At 38.6% G+C, this 13,438-nt stretch overlaps 1 protein-coding gene and 1 long non-coding RNA gene across 2 annotated transcripts in view; one reads left to right on the plus strand and one right to left on the minus strand.

The window, feature by feature from the left end:
- Positions 1–10,092, minus strand: part of Tmem45b (transmembrane protein 45B) — a 28,639-nt gene extending 18,547 nt beyond the window's left edge. Inside the window, exon 1 of the mRNA XM_046432625.2 lies at positions 9,943–10,092. The gene's annotated coding sequence lies outside the window, so the exon portion shown is untranslated. The remainder of the gene's footprint in view (positions 1–9,942) is intronic.
- LOC124085113 (uncharacterized) lies at positions 8,449–12,506 on the plus strand. Its single transcript, XR_006849341.2, has 2 exons — positions 8,449–10,546; positions 12,317–12,506. It is a non-coding gene; the product is annotated as an uncharacterized LOC124085113 (long non-coding RNA).
- The last annotated feature ends 932 nt before the right edge of the window (positions 12,507–13,438 follow it).

A 13,438-nucleotide genomic window follows, 5' to 3' on the forward strand; every position in this document is an offset into this window, starting at 1 on the left:
TATTTACCTTTTTTTATTTCTGTCAACCTGACGTACTTTCATCCAGTTTCCAATACTCAGGCTTTATCTCCTCTAGAAAGTCCTCTATGGACCTCCAGACTTGGCATATGCCCCACCTCTGTACCTTGTACATACCTCGATTTTTTATCACTTTCTATGTATTATGTCATGGATATATATTGTTTGGGTCCTCCAAGGGTTTTGGTGTCCCTTAAGGGTTCACATATTGGGAGATTGGTCCTCAGTGTGGCCATGTGAAAAGTGGTGAGAACTTTCAGGTGTGGGCCCAGTGGGTTTTGTTACTGGGCCCTTCTCATGCTCTGGTTTCCTGTCCTGTCATTGGAGTCCTGACTAAAACTAAGCTGGCACCATGAACTTAACCTTCAGAATTTTGGGATAAATAGACCTCTTTACTTTTGGGGGTGCTGGGAATTGAATCTAGGGCCTCGCATATGCTAGGAAAGTGTTCTACCAGATGAGCTATATTCCCAACTCTTAGACCTATTTTCTTTCCCAGCTTCAGCTATTTTGTTATAGTAATGGAAGACAGACAAATGTCATATTAAAATTATGTATTTTGTAGGATTTCTTTTTCTTTATTCTTCATATTCTGGTATTTCATGATGTTGATGTTATTTGGTGTTGGGGCTTTTTTTTTTCAATGTTCTAGTTACTTTTATAAGCATTTTCTATCTTAAGATTATATTCTTCAGTCCTGAGTGCTTTTTCCCCTCTTATATAATTTCCTCTGTTATCTCTTTCTGAAGCTTATATTACTTATATATTGGATCTCAGATATTGTCTATTTTTAAAAATGTATCTTATATTCACTTCTGATACTTCTAATACTTCTAATACTTCCAGTATTTCTATTAAACTTTTACTTTTCTATCATCATATTTTTAATTCCCAAGAGCTTTAATTGGTGGGGAGGAGAGTACTCAATTCTAAAATTTCTCTTCTTATAGTATCCTGTTCTTATTTCACAAATATAGTATCATCTCTTTTTTTATCTGAGAATTTTAACTTACATAATTTGTAGAGCTAGATGAATCCTTTGATCATTTAGTACTATTCCTCCATAGACTCGTGTATAGGTTAGCCCCTCTCCCCTCAACTTAAAAACAAAACCCTATCTCAAAGAATAAAAAAGAACTAGTGATGTAGCTCAGTGGTAAAGTACCCTTAGATTCAAGTAACAGGGAGGGAGAGGAAAGAAGAGGAGAGGAGAGGAGAGGGGAGAGGAGGGGAGGGGTGGAGAGAAGAAGAGAGGTATTTTGGTTTATGCCAGGCTGTTCTCAGCCAAGCCTCCATGTCCACAGTTCTAGTGGCAATGACTGAGAAGCACTATACCCAGACCATTATATATTAAACAACCCCAGTGAGACCAAAGCAGAAATGGTCTCAGGAATATTCAGAAGAGTGGACTTTCATCCTGAGTCTGAGTTAGATCTGAAAAGGTGTTTTCATGATTAGCAGGGTAGCTATTCTGAAATTAGAACAATATTGTGCTTTGTACGAGACAAACAAGATGGCAGGTAAAGGTAGGGGGAGGAGACAGAAAAATAATAGTATGACAGATTAAAGAGATAGTTTGAATCAAAGAGAGTGGAAGGAAATATTATAGTTAAGGCTTGTAAGCTGAGGAAAGAAAAGAATCTCAATAGAATTGTGCTTAATGAAGGAACATGTTTGGTGAGAACTTGAGAAATAATTATGAATTCAGTAAGGTGATGACAGTTTCATCCCTAGAAATTCTACTTAGAGTCCTACTAGCTTAAGATCTTCCAAATCTATTGTGGCTGTTACATGCCATCAAATTTGAGATAAGGCAGCAAGTGAGGGGACATGAAGTAAAAAGATATAAAAGACACAGGAAATAGCAAGGGACAAATAGGAATGGCTAGTTTAAAATGAATAATAGGGTCAATTTAGTTTAGTATTTATTGAGTGCCTGTTATGCATAAGGCTTTATTGTACACAGTTGGGGAACAGAGATAATAAGACCAGGGGCTGGGATTTCCAAGAGTTTATAGTCCTCTTTGAAGATGCCCAAGAAGGTAAAATCCATAGTAGAAAATTTAGTGACTAATGACATGCTTTCCAATTAAGAGGTCTTTGAAAGCAGAGCATGGAATTGTTCCCATAGTACATATTATCTGGTCCCTTCACAGGCTGAAAACTTTACCAGCATAAACAGTGATATAGCTGTTCTATAATTAATGATCACCTGTCAGAATGCACAGAGGAAGAAGTGGTACAGATTTGGAGAGTTACCTTTACCTTCAGAAAATGCAGAAATTCTTTCCTAAATTCTATTGCCAAGACATTCTCTAGAAGTATTAGGAAAGTATTTTTTCCCAATATAATCTCTTAGAAATGCTGTGATATTATACTTTTCCATCTTAATTGAATTTTCTTCTAAACAGCTTGACATGATGAAGGGTATCCCTGAGGCCCTAATTTATTCAAGATTAATAAGTACATCATTGCAAGTGGGTAGTGAATATCTTGCAAATGGTTATTGCAAAATAATTAGTTGTACATGTGTTCAAAGAGCTCTCATTGCCTTAAAATCTTGGGGCTTTTTATTTGTATTTTTCAATAGAAAGAAAACATACATGCCTGTAATCCCAGCGACTCATGTGACTGAGGCAAATTCAAGGCAAGCTTCAGCAACTTAGTGAGATCCTATCTTAAAATAAAGAATAAAAAGGGATGGGGATGTAGTTTGGTGGTAAAACAACCCTGGGTTCATAGTAACATTAAAGTGGAAAAAGAGTTAAGACAAAACTTCAGTTTTGCTATAGTTTGGGTCTGGAATGCTCCCTAAATGCCTGTGTGTTCAAGGCTTGGTCCCCAACTTGGTGCTACTGAAGGTAGTGGAACCTTTAAGAGGTGGGGCCTAGTGGGATGTCTTTAGGTTACTGGAGGTGTGCCCTTGAGGAGGATTGTGGAAGCCCAGCCCCTGTCACATCTTAGCTATTAAGAGTAGTTTTGTTCTGACCATGATTTGCTGCCACAGGCCCAAAGCAACCAAGCAGAATGAAACCTCTGAATCTGTGAGCCAAAATAAACTTATCCCAAGTTGATTATCTCAGACATTTGCTATAGTAAGGTAACACCTCACAAGATCTTCTACTATTAAGTAGATTTCATAATAAATAAATTTAAGTTATTAATGGCCTTTTCTCAAACAGGAATAACTGCTAGAGATGGGATTTTTCTACTGAAAACTGATTACATTAAAGAGTTGCTAGAGACATTTAGTGATAAGCCATCTAAAACCCTGCTGTGTCTAATTACACCACATGAAGTCCACCAATCTACAAGCCAAGTTCATAGACCATGTACATTATCCTCAACCATGAACATTTTAATAAAGCTTGCAATGTGAAATGAAGAGCCAAAAATTATAGAAAAGGTCACTTTAAAAATAAACACACATGGGGCTGGGGTTGTGGTTCAGTGATAGAGCATTTGCATGTGTGAGGTACTGGGTTCGATTCTCAGCACCACATAAATAAATAAATTAAATAAAGGTCTATCAATGTCCAAAAAAGTATTTGAAAGAAACCACACACTTTGTAGGTAACTGAAAAAAAATCTCTTAAAATGTTGAAAAAATACAGAGCTAAAATTCTCAGATAAAAAAGAGATGATACTATATTTGTGAAATAAGAACAGGATGCTATAAAAAGAAAATTGAGTACTCTCCTCCCCCACCAATGGAAGCTCTTGGGAATTAAAAATATCATGGTAGGAAAGTAAAGTTTAATAGACTAGAAGTTCTATTAGAAGTGAAATATAAGATATATATTTTTTAAAATAGAAGATATCAAAGATCCAATATCTAAGTAATGTAAGCTTCAGAAAGAGATAACAGAAAAAAATATATAAGAGAGAAAAAAACCACTCAGGACTGAAGAGTATAATTTTAAGAGAAAATGCTTATAAAGTATCTAGACCAATGGAAAAAAAAAGCCCCAACACCAAATTACAGCATCACTAAATACCAGAGTATAAGGAATAAAGGAAATCCTACAAAATTCCAGAATTCCAACAAAGTCCAAGGGATCTAGAATTAGAATGGCATCAATTTCTCAATAGCATCCCAATAAAGTGGAAGAAAATGAAGAAATGTGCTCAAAATTTGGAAAGAGAATTATTTCCAATTAATATCCCAAACCATTAATCCGGTGTGAAGGAAGCAAAGTGGCATCTTAAATGTGCAAGGTCTCAAAAAGCAGCTGGGTCTTTGGGAGACTGAGACTCATATGATTTTGGGAGCCCTCTTTAAAAAAAGACTTAAAATTACAAATACAAAATTAGGAATAAAAGTGAATATTTATTTAGAATGAGAAAAGAAATCATAACAAACTAGGACCATGGAGAGATCTTTCTTTTTAATATCTCTTTAGAAAATTTATCTAAAATGCTTCTTTATGGCAACCTGGTTTTCTCTTTCACTGGGCAACTAGAAGCAATTCACGGTACTCTTAGGGGCTCCATGAGCTTTCTCAGTTCCTTGGTAAATGTGCCTCTGCCTCCATATGCTGTTTATCAGAAAGCTATGTTTCAGTAAAACCAAGGATATGGTATCTAAGAAATGGGAATTCAGCATGCTTCCCAGCGTGGCAGTGAGGGGAAGTGCAGTATAACTAGGAGCCTGAGAATAACCAGTCTCTGAGAATAGAGGACTGACTGGGGATGTTTTCCAGAGAAAAAATCAGAGTGATTGATTACTTTGATTACTTGATGTTTATTGGAGAGTTATGTATTCTGTCAAACTTTAAGCAGGAATTGGTGATGGGTATTCAAAACCCTATGCAACTGAAGAAAATGTCTAACCTATACACATCTTCCTGTATATTTAGACTGCTTAAAAACCTAATACAATACAAATAGTATGTACATAATTGTTATACTGTTTTGTTCAGGGAAAAATGACATGGAAAAAAAGCCTGTACATGTTCAATATGTATAATTGTGTGTGTGTGTGTGTGTACATATGATACTATATATAATATTCTATATATATAATATAATATTAGGGGAACTTTTTAAAATTGTATAAATATATATAAAATATATATTATGTATTATATGTAATATATAATAGATACATAATTTTTTTGCAGTGCTGGGGATTGAATCCAGGTATCCAGTGCTTTACCACTGAGTTACATCCTTAGCCCTTTTCATTTTGAGACAGGATCTCATTAAATTGCCTGAGATGGTTTTTAACTTACAATCTTCCTGTCTCAACCTGAGGAGAGACTGGGATTACAGGTGAACTCTACCCCATTCTGCTGTATATTTATAATACCTTTGATCTGTGGTTGATTTTATCTGTACATGGGGAACCCCAGAAATGGAAGTCTGACTGTAGTCAGCATTTCTTGGGGATAGACCTCAGATTCTACAATTTTAAAAAGTTCCCCTAGTCTCACGCATTATCTATTGCTTTTTTATAAAACAAACAAAAATCAAACCAACCAAATGACTCATTTAGAAACAAGGAGTCTCTGACTCATAAAGTATATTATGGTGATACTGCTAGTTGTTCACTCCCAATATGCATTTACCTCTTCCTTATTGACAGAATTCCAGTTTTGCTGTACTGATGACACAACCAAGCCAAACAGTAGATTTTCCTAGCTTCCCTTCCAGTTGGAGTGGCTATGTGACATAGTTTCAGTCTATGAAATATAAGAATTCTACTGGGTGGAGTTTCCAGGAAAGATATTAATTAATAACAATAATTAATATTAAAAAAGACCAACTCATCTGGTGCATTGCTTTCTGCCCTTCTTTTCTGTTATGCAGGCTAAGCTCTCCAATGAGACAAGCATGAAAGCTACATACAAAGAACAGTGGTTCAGGAAGAAAGAAGGAGCCTGTTCTGGATGACATTCTGGAATACCTTTTCTAGCTCCCAACTTCTCACTTCCAGATCTCTAGTTATATGAGGGGGAAAAAAAAAAGAAAAAGAAAAAAAAAAAACACCTCTTTGCTTGTTTAAGCCAGTTGTAGAAGGATTTTCTATTTCTTATAACTAAATGAAATTCTAGTGCCATCTCATACTTGTTCAAATGTTTATTTTACATGTATTCAACATGTTTTATTGAGTGCCTATTAGTGGGCACTGTGCTAGGAATCACTTAGGAGGCCACACAGACAAGGTGCTTTACTTCACAGAACACAAAACAGTTGGAAGGATCTGTAGGTAGGGAATGTCCCTAATTTATGATAGTTTAATTTAGTATTTTTTTAGCTTTATGATGGAGCAAAAGTCAGACACATTCAGTAAAAACCATACTTCAGTTCTTTAATTTATTCTGCCCCTGGACTAGTCATATGCAATATGGATCTTCTTGTTTGATGCTGGGCAGTGGCAGCCAATCACAGCTCCCTGTCAGCTACACGATCACAAAAGGAAACAACCATGCTCTACATTGTTCTGTATTGCTAAACTAGGATGTTTGGAGGTTATGTGTAGTAAATGCATTTAAAAAATTTTTTTGTGTGTATATGGTGCTAGGGATTGAACCCAGGGCTCTGTGCATGCAAGGCAAGCATTCTGCCAACTGAGCTATATCCCCAGCCCAGTAAACACGTTTTGGACTCATGATATTTTTCAATTTACAAGGTGTTCATGATGACATAACTCCATCATAAGTCCAGGAGCATCGAGACTGGGATTCAGGAAGACTATGGCTCAAACCAATAGACTTTAAATCAATAGAGTGAATCAAAATAGTTACTTGGTTTATATTCCCAAGGGACCACATGCCAGAAAGAGGAATAATATGAATTCTGGGAGACCTAGATTTTACCTGTAACTTTTTAGTGAAATAGATTTGGGGAAGCTGAAGTGGCACCCCCTTTCTCCACAAAAGACTTAATTGGGCTTCTCCAGAAATCTTCACCCAAACTGATTTTAGGACTGTCAGCAAATGAGTCTCTGCAAAAGAGTTCAATGTAGATAAACTTCCTATTTTTGTGTCGTCCTGTTTTACTTTGCCACTGGCCGAGAAGATACCAGCATTCCCGGTGCTGGACACCCCTTACTAGTTTTTCACAAACATATCCCAGTATAGTAGTTTGTAGAAATGTGCAAATAAGGCCTCTGGCCTTGAGCTGGGGCTTCACAGAGATGTTTATATTTTTAAGATAAGTTATAATTGGGCTCCATGGTAACAGCTGGCAGGGGTAGAAAAGAAAGGGGAGAAGAAGCTCTCCCTTTTTCAGGTGTTGTCCTTGAAGTGTTAATTTGCCCAAAACAGTGAAAGAAAAAGCTGTTTTTATGTGAACTTCTGCAGACTGTAAACTTCCGAGCCCCTCCCCTCACATGCTGAGTATAAAACTCTGAAACTACCTGAACTCAGGGTTCAGGTGATTAATTGATTACAGCAAAAGCTGTGAACCTGGCTGCAGCCAAATAAAACTGTTTCCTGCTATCTTCAGGGCCTTGCCTCCTTTGTCCCTATAACAAAGCAACATGGAGTACTTACCTAATTTTTCTGGAATCACCTTTTGAAAAAAAAAATTTTTTTTTTGACTTGATAGTCTTTAAGTATACCTAGTTCTAAGATATTTTGTGATTACATTGAACAAAGATTGGCATGAAATGGACCAAAGTGTCTCTAAATTTAGGCTCTAAATTCAAGTCAGAGAATATATTAAATGTTGAGGAGAAACAAATCACAAATCCCTATCACAAAATTAGACAAACAGCAAACACTGACAACAAAAATACCCTAGTGGGAGCAGTGGTATTCTGGAAGAAATTCTGGTTGGGGTCCTGGTTCAGCTATTTAATAACTGGAAAGCTCTGGGCCACATACACAATGCCTCTGTTTGCTCTTAACTTACAGGGCTGCTTATAAAAATCACTTTGCATACTGAAAGCCTCATTATGATTTGACTACCAGAAAGATACTGATAATGGCTTATAACATCTAGATTCTAGCAAGGGAAAGATTGTGGCCTCAATATGCATCACATGTAGGTGGCTGATAGATCTTTTGACTTTCTAGCCTCCCCAATAATGGGCCTTGTGGCTAATTTTTACACAAGAGAATAGGTAAAAAGAAACAAAAAACAGCTAAAATTTAAGTGATCTCTTTTTGTTTGTTTCTAGTTCCAATGAAGGTTTTGGGGAGAGTGCTGGCTCTTAAAAGGGAGGAAGCTGAGATTTCAAGTAAAAAAGCTGAGTATGTAGTTTAGTGACAGAGTGCTGAAGCCCTGGGTTTGGTCTCCAGCACCACAAAAAAAGAAAAGTTGGGGTTGGGGATGTAACTTTGTGGTAGAGCCAAACAGGGGGCCCTATGTTCATCCCCTAGCAACACACACACACATATATATGCTAACCCACTTATCCACTCACACACAAATTTTTAAAAAATTAAATGAAGTGTGGGGATTAAGTACTTACCTGGGGTCTCTAATTGTTCGTATTCAGTATGGTCTAATATGTGAATAATCTAGTATTTGTCTTATGACCTGCCTGTAGAAACATATAGATATAAACTGTGTCTATGTATGCACCTATTTGTTGATACCTCAGTTTTCAGCTTTTTACAGTTAAAAACCTTTGTAATAGCAGGGACTTTGGCTACGGAAGTGGCTTTACATATGATAAAACTGCCCTCATCCATTTTCAACAAGCAAATGCATTTGAGGAAGAGACAGTCCTTTGATTATACCCAATACAGACAACATCTGTAGTTTGAACAATTAAGGATGGCAGCCACTGTTACCTTGAAGTGGTGGAGAGATAAGAAATGAAAATCTTCCTCTTTGCCTCTTTTTCTCTCCAGCCCTCGTCAAATCCTGTCTCAAAGTTCAATTAAGCCAGATTCATAATTAAGGATATAGCAGAGGGAGACTCCAAATGGAATAATTGTTGCCCCTTGTGAGATTTAATAGCTTCACCTCAGTCATCACAACCAACATCCAGCAGAAGGGTGGATTAGATGCCTGGGAGGCCAATTTCGGAAGTTTTGGAGGGAGAGGAAGAAAATGGCAGGTACCAAGGAGAATGTAAAGGATATGGCCATTTTTGTGAGTTTTAGGAGAAAGACGTGCCCTAAAATTTAAAAATGTCTTCTATTTCATAAAGCGCTAGGTTCGCTGGCTGAACCTTTCGTTCAGCCAAAATCTTTCTTTCGTTCGGTGCTACCTCATCCTTCTGGACCCAGAGAGTGTTCTCCACTCAAACCTCTCCACGGTTAAATTCACCCTCTGCTCCAGACAGCTTTTCTACTTATTGCTCTATAATAGTGGCTGGAAGAACTTTATCCATCGCCCGGTATTATCAGATACCAGACTTCCGGGACTAAGGACAGTGTCTGTTTCAAGTATTAGTAGATCCTGGCTAACAAGGAGTGGCCGTTGGATACAAGTTCCCACAGCTACAAGGGCTGACTGAAAACAGCTCCAGGTCCCTTGCCCCAGGTGCCTGTCATCACTGTGGGCAGGGTGACCTCTGAGCGACCCTCCGGGACAGGATGGATGCCAGGGGCTTCATACCTTCCTCTCACCACGCAGCGTAGTCCACCTGACTCGTTGGGGGACCCTGAGTGATATTCATTTCAGGGCCGGCAATGCGACCGAGGCGCGGAGCACAAGTGGGACCTCTGGAAACTTCCCAGCCCCGAGGGGCTCTCAGTTCGGCCTCGGCGACACCAACATCCTCCCGCCCCTCCCGTAGTTGAGTTGAGTCCTCCTCCCCATCCCAGCGCCCCTTCCTAGTCCGAGACCCCTCCAAATTTGAGAGCACTTTTCGGTCCCAGTGCCCTTCCCCGGGGGCCCTTTCCCCTCCCTGAGCTCCTTTCCCCGTTTCTTGTCCTACTTCCGAGCTCCCGTCCATAACCCTCATCCCAGTCCAAGCCTCTCTTCACAGTGGGAGCTCCCTGCCCTCAACTGGAGTCTGACCTGAGCTGAGCTCCTCAGAAGCGTCCGCGGCCAGCGCCCGCAAGCCAAGTGCAGCGGCAGGTGGCGGAGCAGGTGCAGGAGCAGGCGGCCAGCTGTGGGCCCCGCCCGCGGACGTGGGCTCTCTCCACCCTTGATCGCCCTTCCCCGCACCTGCCAGCTCATAGGACCTCCAGTCGCCGGAACTGCACTTCCCTCCGTTCCTTCCTACCATCTGGTCCGAAGGTATTCCCTAAGGTGTGTTTCACCAGGAGCGGGTTCCTGGGTGGACTGTGTCGGACTGTAACCTTCTACAATGCAAAAGAATCACAAAGCCTGAGAGACAGCGAGAACTCAGAGGGTATGGAAGCCAGCTTCCCAGGACAAGCAACCACTGCAAACACACTGGAAGCCAGCCGAGAACCAGAATCAAGTTTCTTTTTCTGGGTAAAACTTGATAGTTAACTTTGAGTGTCACATAGTTCGCTCTTTCATTCACTCCATGCATTAATTCATTCAACAAATCTGCCACGTGCTCATCTAACAACAAATCTGACAGACGGACACAGTTCTGTGTGCTCAAAGGGGACAGAGTTTCTGCCCTGGGAGGAGCTTCCTTTCTACGGAGGTATGCAAGACTTTCTTTGTAGTATAAGATGCTGCGAATCTTTGTAGCATCTGGAACTAAGAGATTAACCTCCCTCTGCAACGCTCTGTTGCTCCTCCTCTCCTGAGGACATAAAAGAATGAGAGAGCTAAGTCTCTATCTCACACCAACTGATAAGTCCCCCTGGGAGGAATGTTAGCAGAGGTCTATTAAAAACTTCTCAGGTGATACTAAGAAGTCAGGGTCCAGAACCACAGATCTAGAGTTCTAAAATGCCTTCCAGTTTATTCCATTGTTGAGGGCTTTGTGGAAACTAATGTTTGTGTTTTGGTTGTAGAGCAAGGCAAAGGATGTACAAGAGCAGAGCAGAACAAGTGCTACTTGTTTTTTTTTTCTTTTTTCTTTTTTTTTTTTTTGGTGGGGAGGAGGGGGTACCAGGGATTGAACTAGGAGCACTCGACCACAAAGGCACATCCCTAGCCCTATTTTGTATTTTATTTAGAGATAGGGTCTCATTGAGCTTCTTATCCCCTGGCTTTTTGCTGAGGCTGGCTTTGACATGCCTGCCTAAGCCTCCAGAGCCACTGGGATTACAGGCATGTGCCACCGTGCCCTGCTCAAGTGCCACTTTTGATCAAATAACTTTTCTATAAAGTAAAGAAAGACACCATGGAGCATTTCCTGTAGCAGATCTTTCCTCTGTAAAATAGAATGAATGGGACCTGGTGGGAGAAGGTAATGACCAGTAAGTTTTGCGATTTGGGTTAAAAGAATAATGAAACCATACATCTGAGATGCATGATGTGCCAGAGCCAGGAGATTCCCAGAAGAGCATCATTTGAATTCCTGAAGAGAAAGGGCATAGGAGGGATGCCTGACAGAGAACAGCCTCTCCCAAGGTGACAAACATCAAGGCTCAACCCTTTCATCTATTTTAAAATCCCTGGGTGAAACATGCCAAGATGAGACACGGTGATTAAATCTGTTCCCAAACTGATGTAAGTGCCAGGCTTAACCCTGATACTTGCTCATGCCTATGGATTTTGAAATGAATATGTTAGAGTCCTGTGTGTGTGTCATCCTGGGCGAGGCTATTCTCTGACACCAGATCTCTTTTATGGTCTTTCTCTTTACTAATGTTTTATTTTTCTCATAGGCTAGGATCATGAAACAAATGTGTGATGTCTTAATTGTATAGTTACTGGTGGGTAGAGATGCTTCTTAATGTGGAAAAAAATTAGAACTAAGAAAATAATTTCTGCCTCAAATTATAATATTGTGGTATTAGGATAAACCACTTAAAATATAAATTTGACTATCTTTAACATGATATGTAAAAATAACCCAAATGAAACAGCTTCAAGTAAGCAGCTGACAAAAGGTAAATTACTATTAAATCAACTATAAAATAATATAATACCAGCTAATCATTATTATCAAGCTATTTTAATATAAAATTCAAACAAAGTTGTGTCTAGAGACAGTCTTTTATGAAGACCTTGGTAAACAACTTTTAATTTAATAGGAAATGGTTTAGTTCATAAATGTCCCCAGGATAATTGACTGTTCTTTTGGAAGATCATTGCTCATTATTCAATCTCTCTTTGGCCATCATGTTACTAGCTGGGCACATGACCAAATAAGGATGATTTTCCCAGCCAGGCTTTTAGCTAGAAGAGGTTAGATAACTAAATTCAGACTAATGGGAGGAAAAGGGAGATAGGATACTGTGGTGGGTGTTCTGAAAGGAAGGGAATGTGCTCATCTTCTCCCCTTCTACTCTCATGATAGGGATATGGGCATGGCGACGCTGAGCCAATCTTGGACCACGGTGGCTAAACATTATGGACCAATGGTAAAATATGTGGATGAAAGAAGACTGGATTATTGGATGATCTCATGCAGTAGCCTCTGCATTAGTCCTATAATGTCTACCTCCAATCTGTTCCACAAAGAATAAAGTTTGTTACATGAAGCTAAATCCACATCTTAACTAATTTAGAATAACTTCCCTCCTGCTTTTCACCATAAACAAACAAATATTAAAAATGGGTTAAAGAAAAATCTAAATATATCATTTACTTTGTCCAGTAACCACCATTTGGGGACTCTAGATAATAAGAATTTTTTTGTAGTTGTAGATAGACAGAATGCCTTTATTTTATTTGTTTATTTTTATGTGGTGCTGGGGATAAAACCCAGTGCCTCACACATGCTAGACAAGTGTTCTACCACTGAGCCCCAGCCTCAGCCCCTAGATAATAATAATTTTAAAGATTGTTATTACAGCATTGTTTATAATACCAAATGTCATTCAAAATATGGGAATAGTTAAACATATTATAGCAAGCCCTTTCAATGGCAAATTGTATATTTCTATGATGTATTGCATTGAAAATGATGAATTAGATTTATAATTATTGATCAAGAAAAGAGATATTATGTATTATTAAAGTTAAAAAGTTATAGTTTTCTTTTTTGTTGTTATAGAATATATGTAGCATAAAATTCACAATTTTAACTATTTTTAATCATCCAGTTCAGTGACATTAAGTACCTTCACATTGTTGTGCAATCATTGCCACTCCCCATCATCATTTGGAACTTTTTCATCATTCCATACTGAAACTCATCCATTAACCAATAACTATACATTCCTGACTTCCCTGGCCTCTGACAACCAGTGTTCTTCCTATCTCTATGAATTTCACGTAAGTGAATCATACACTATTTGTCCTTTATGTCTGACTTACCATTAGTATAGTGCCTTCAATTTTCATCCATGCAATGTCATGTATTAGAATTTTACCCCTTTTCAAGGCTGGATAAAATTCCATTATATGTTTTTTTTTTTTTACAACTTTTCATTTAGGTATTCATTTCTTGATGGTCATTTGGATTGTTTCTATATTT

The sequence above is a fragment of the Marmota monax genome, unplaced genomic scaffold (genome assembly GCF_021218885.2).
Source record: "Marmota monax isolate L192 unplaced genomic scaffold, Marmota_monax_Labrador192_F-V1.1 WCK01_AAM20220418_F8-fsc00062, whole genome shotgun sequence".
Lineage (NCBI taxonomy): Eukaryota > Metazoa > Chordata > Mammalia > Rodentia > Sciuridae > Marmota > Marmota monax.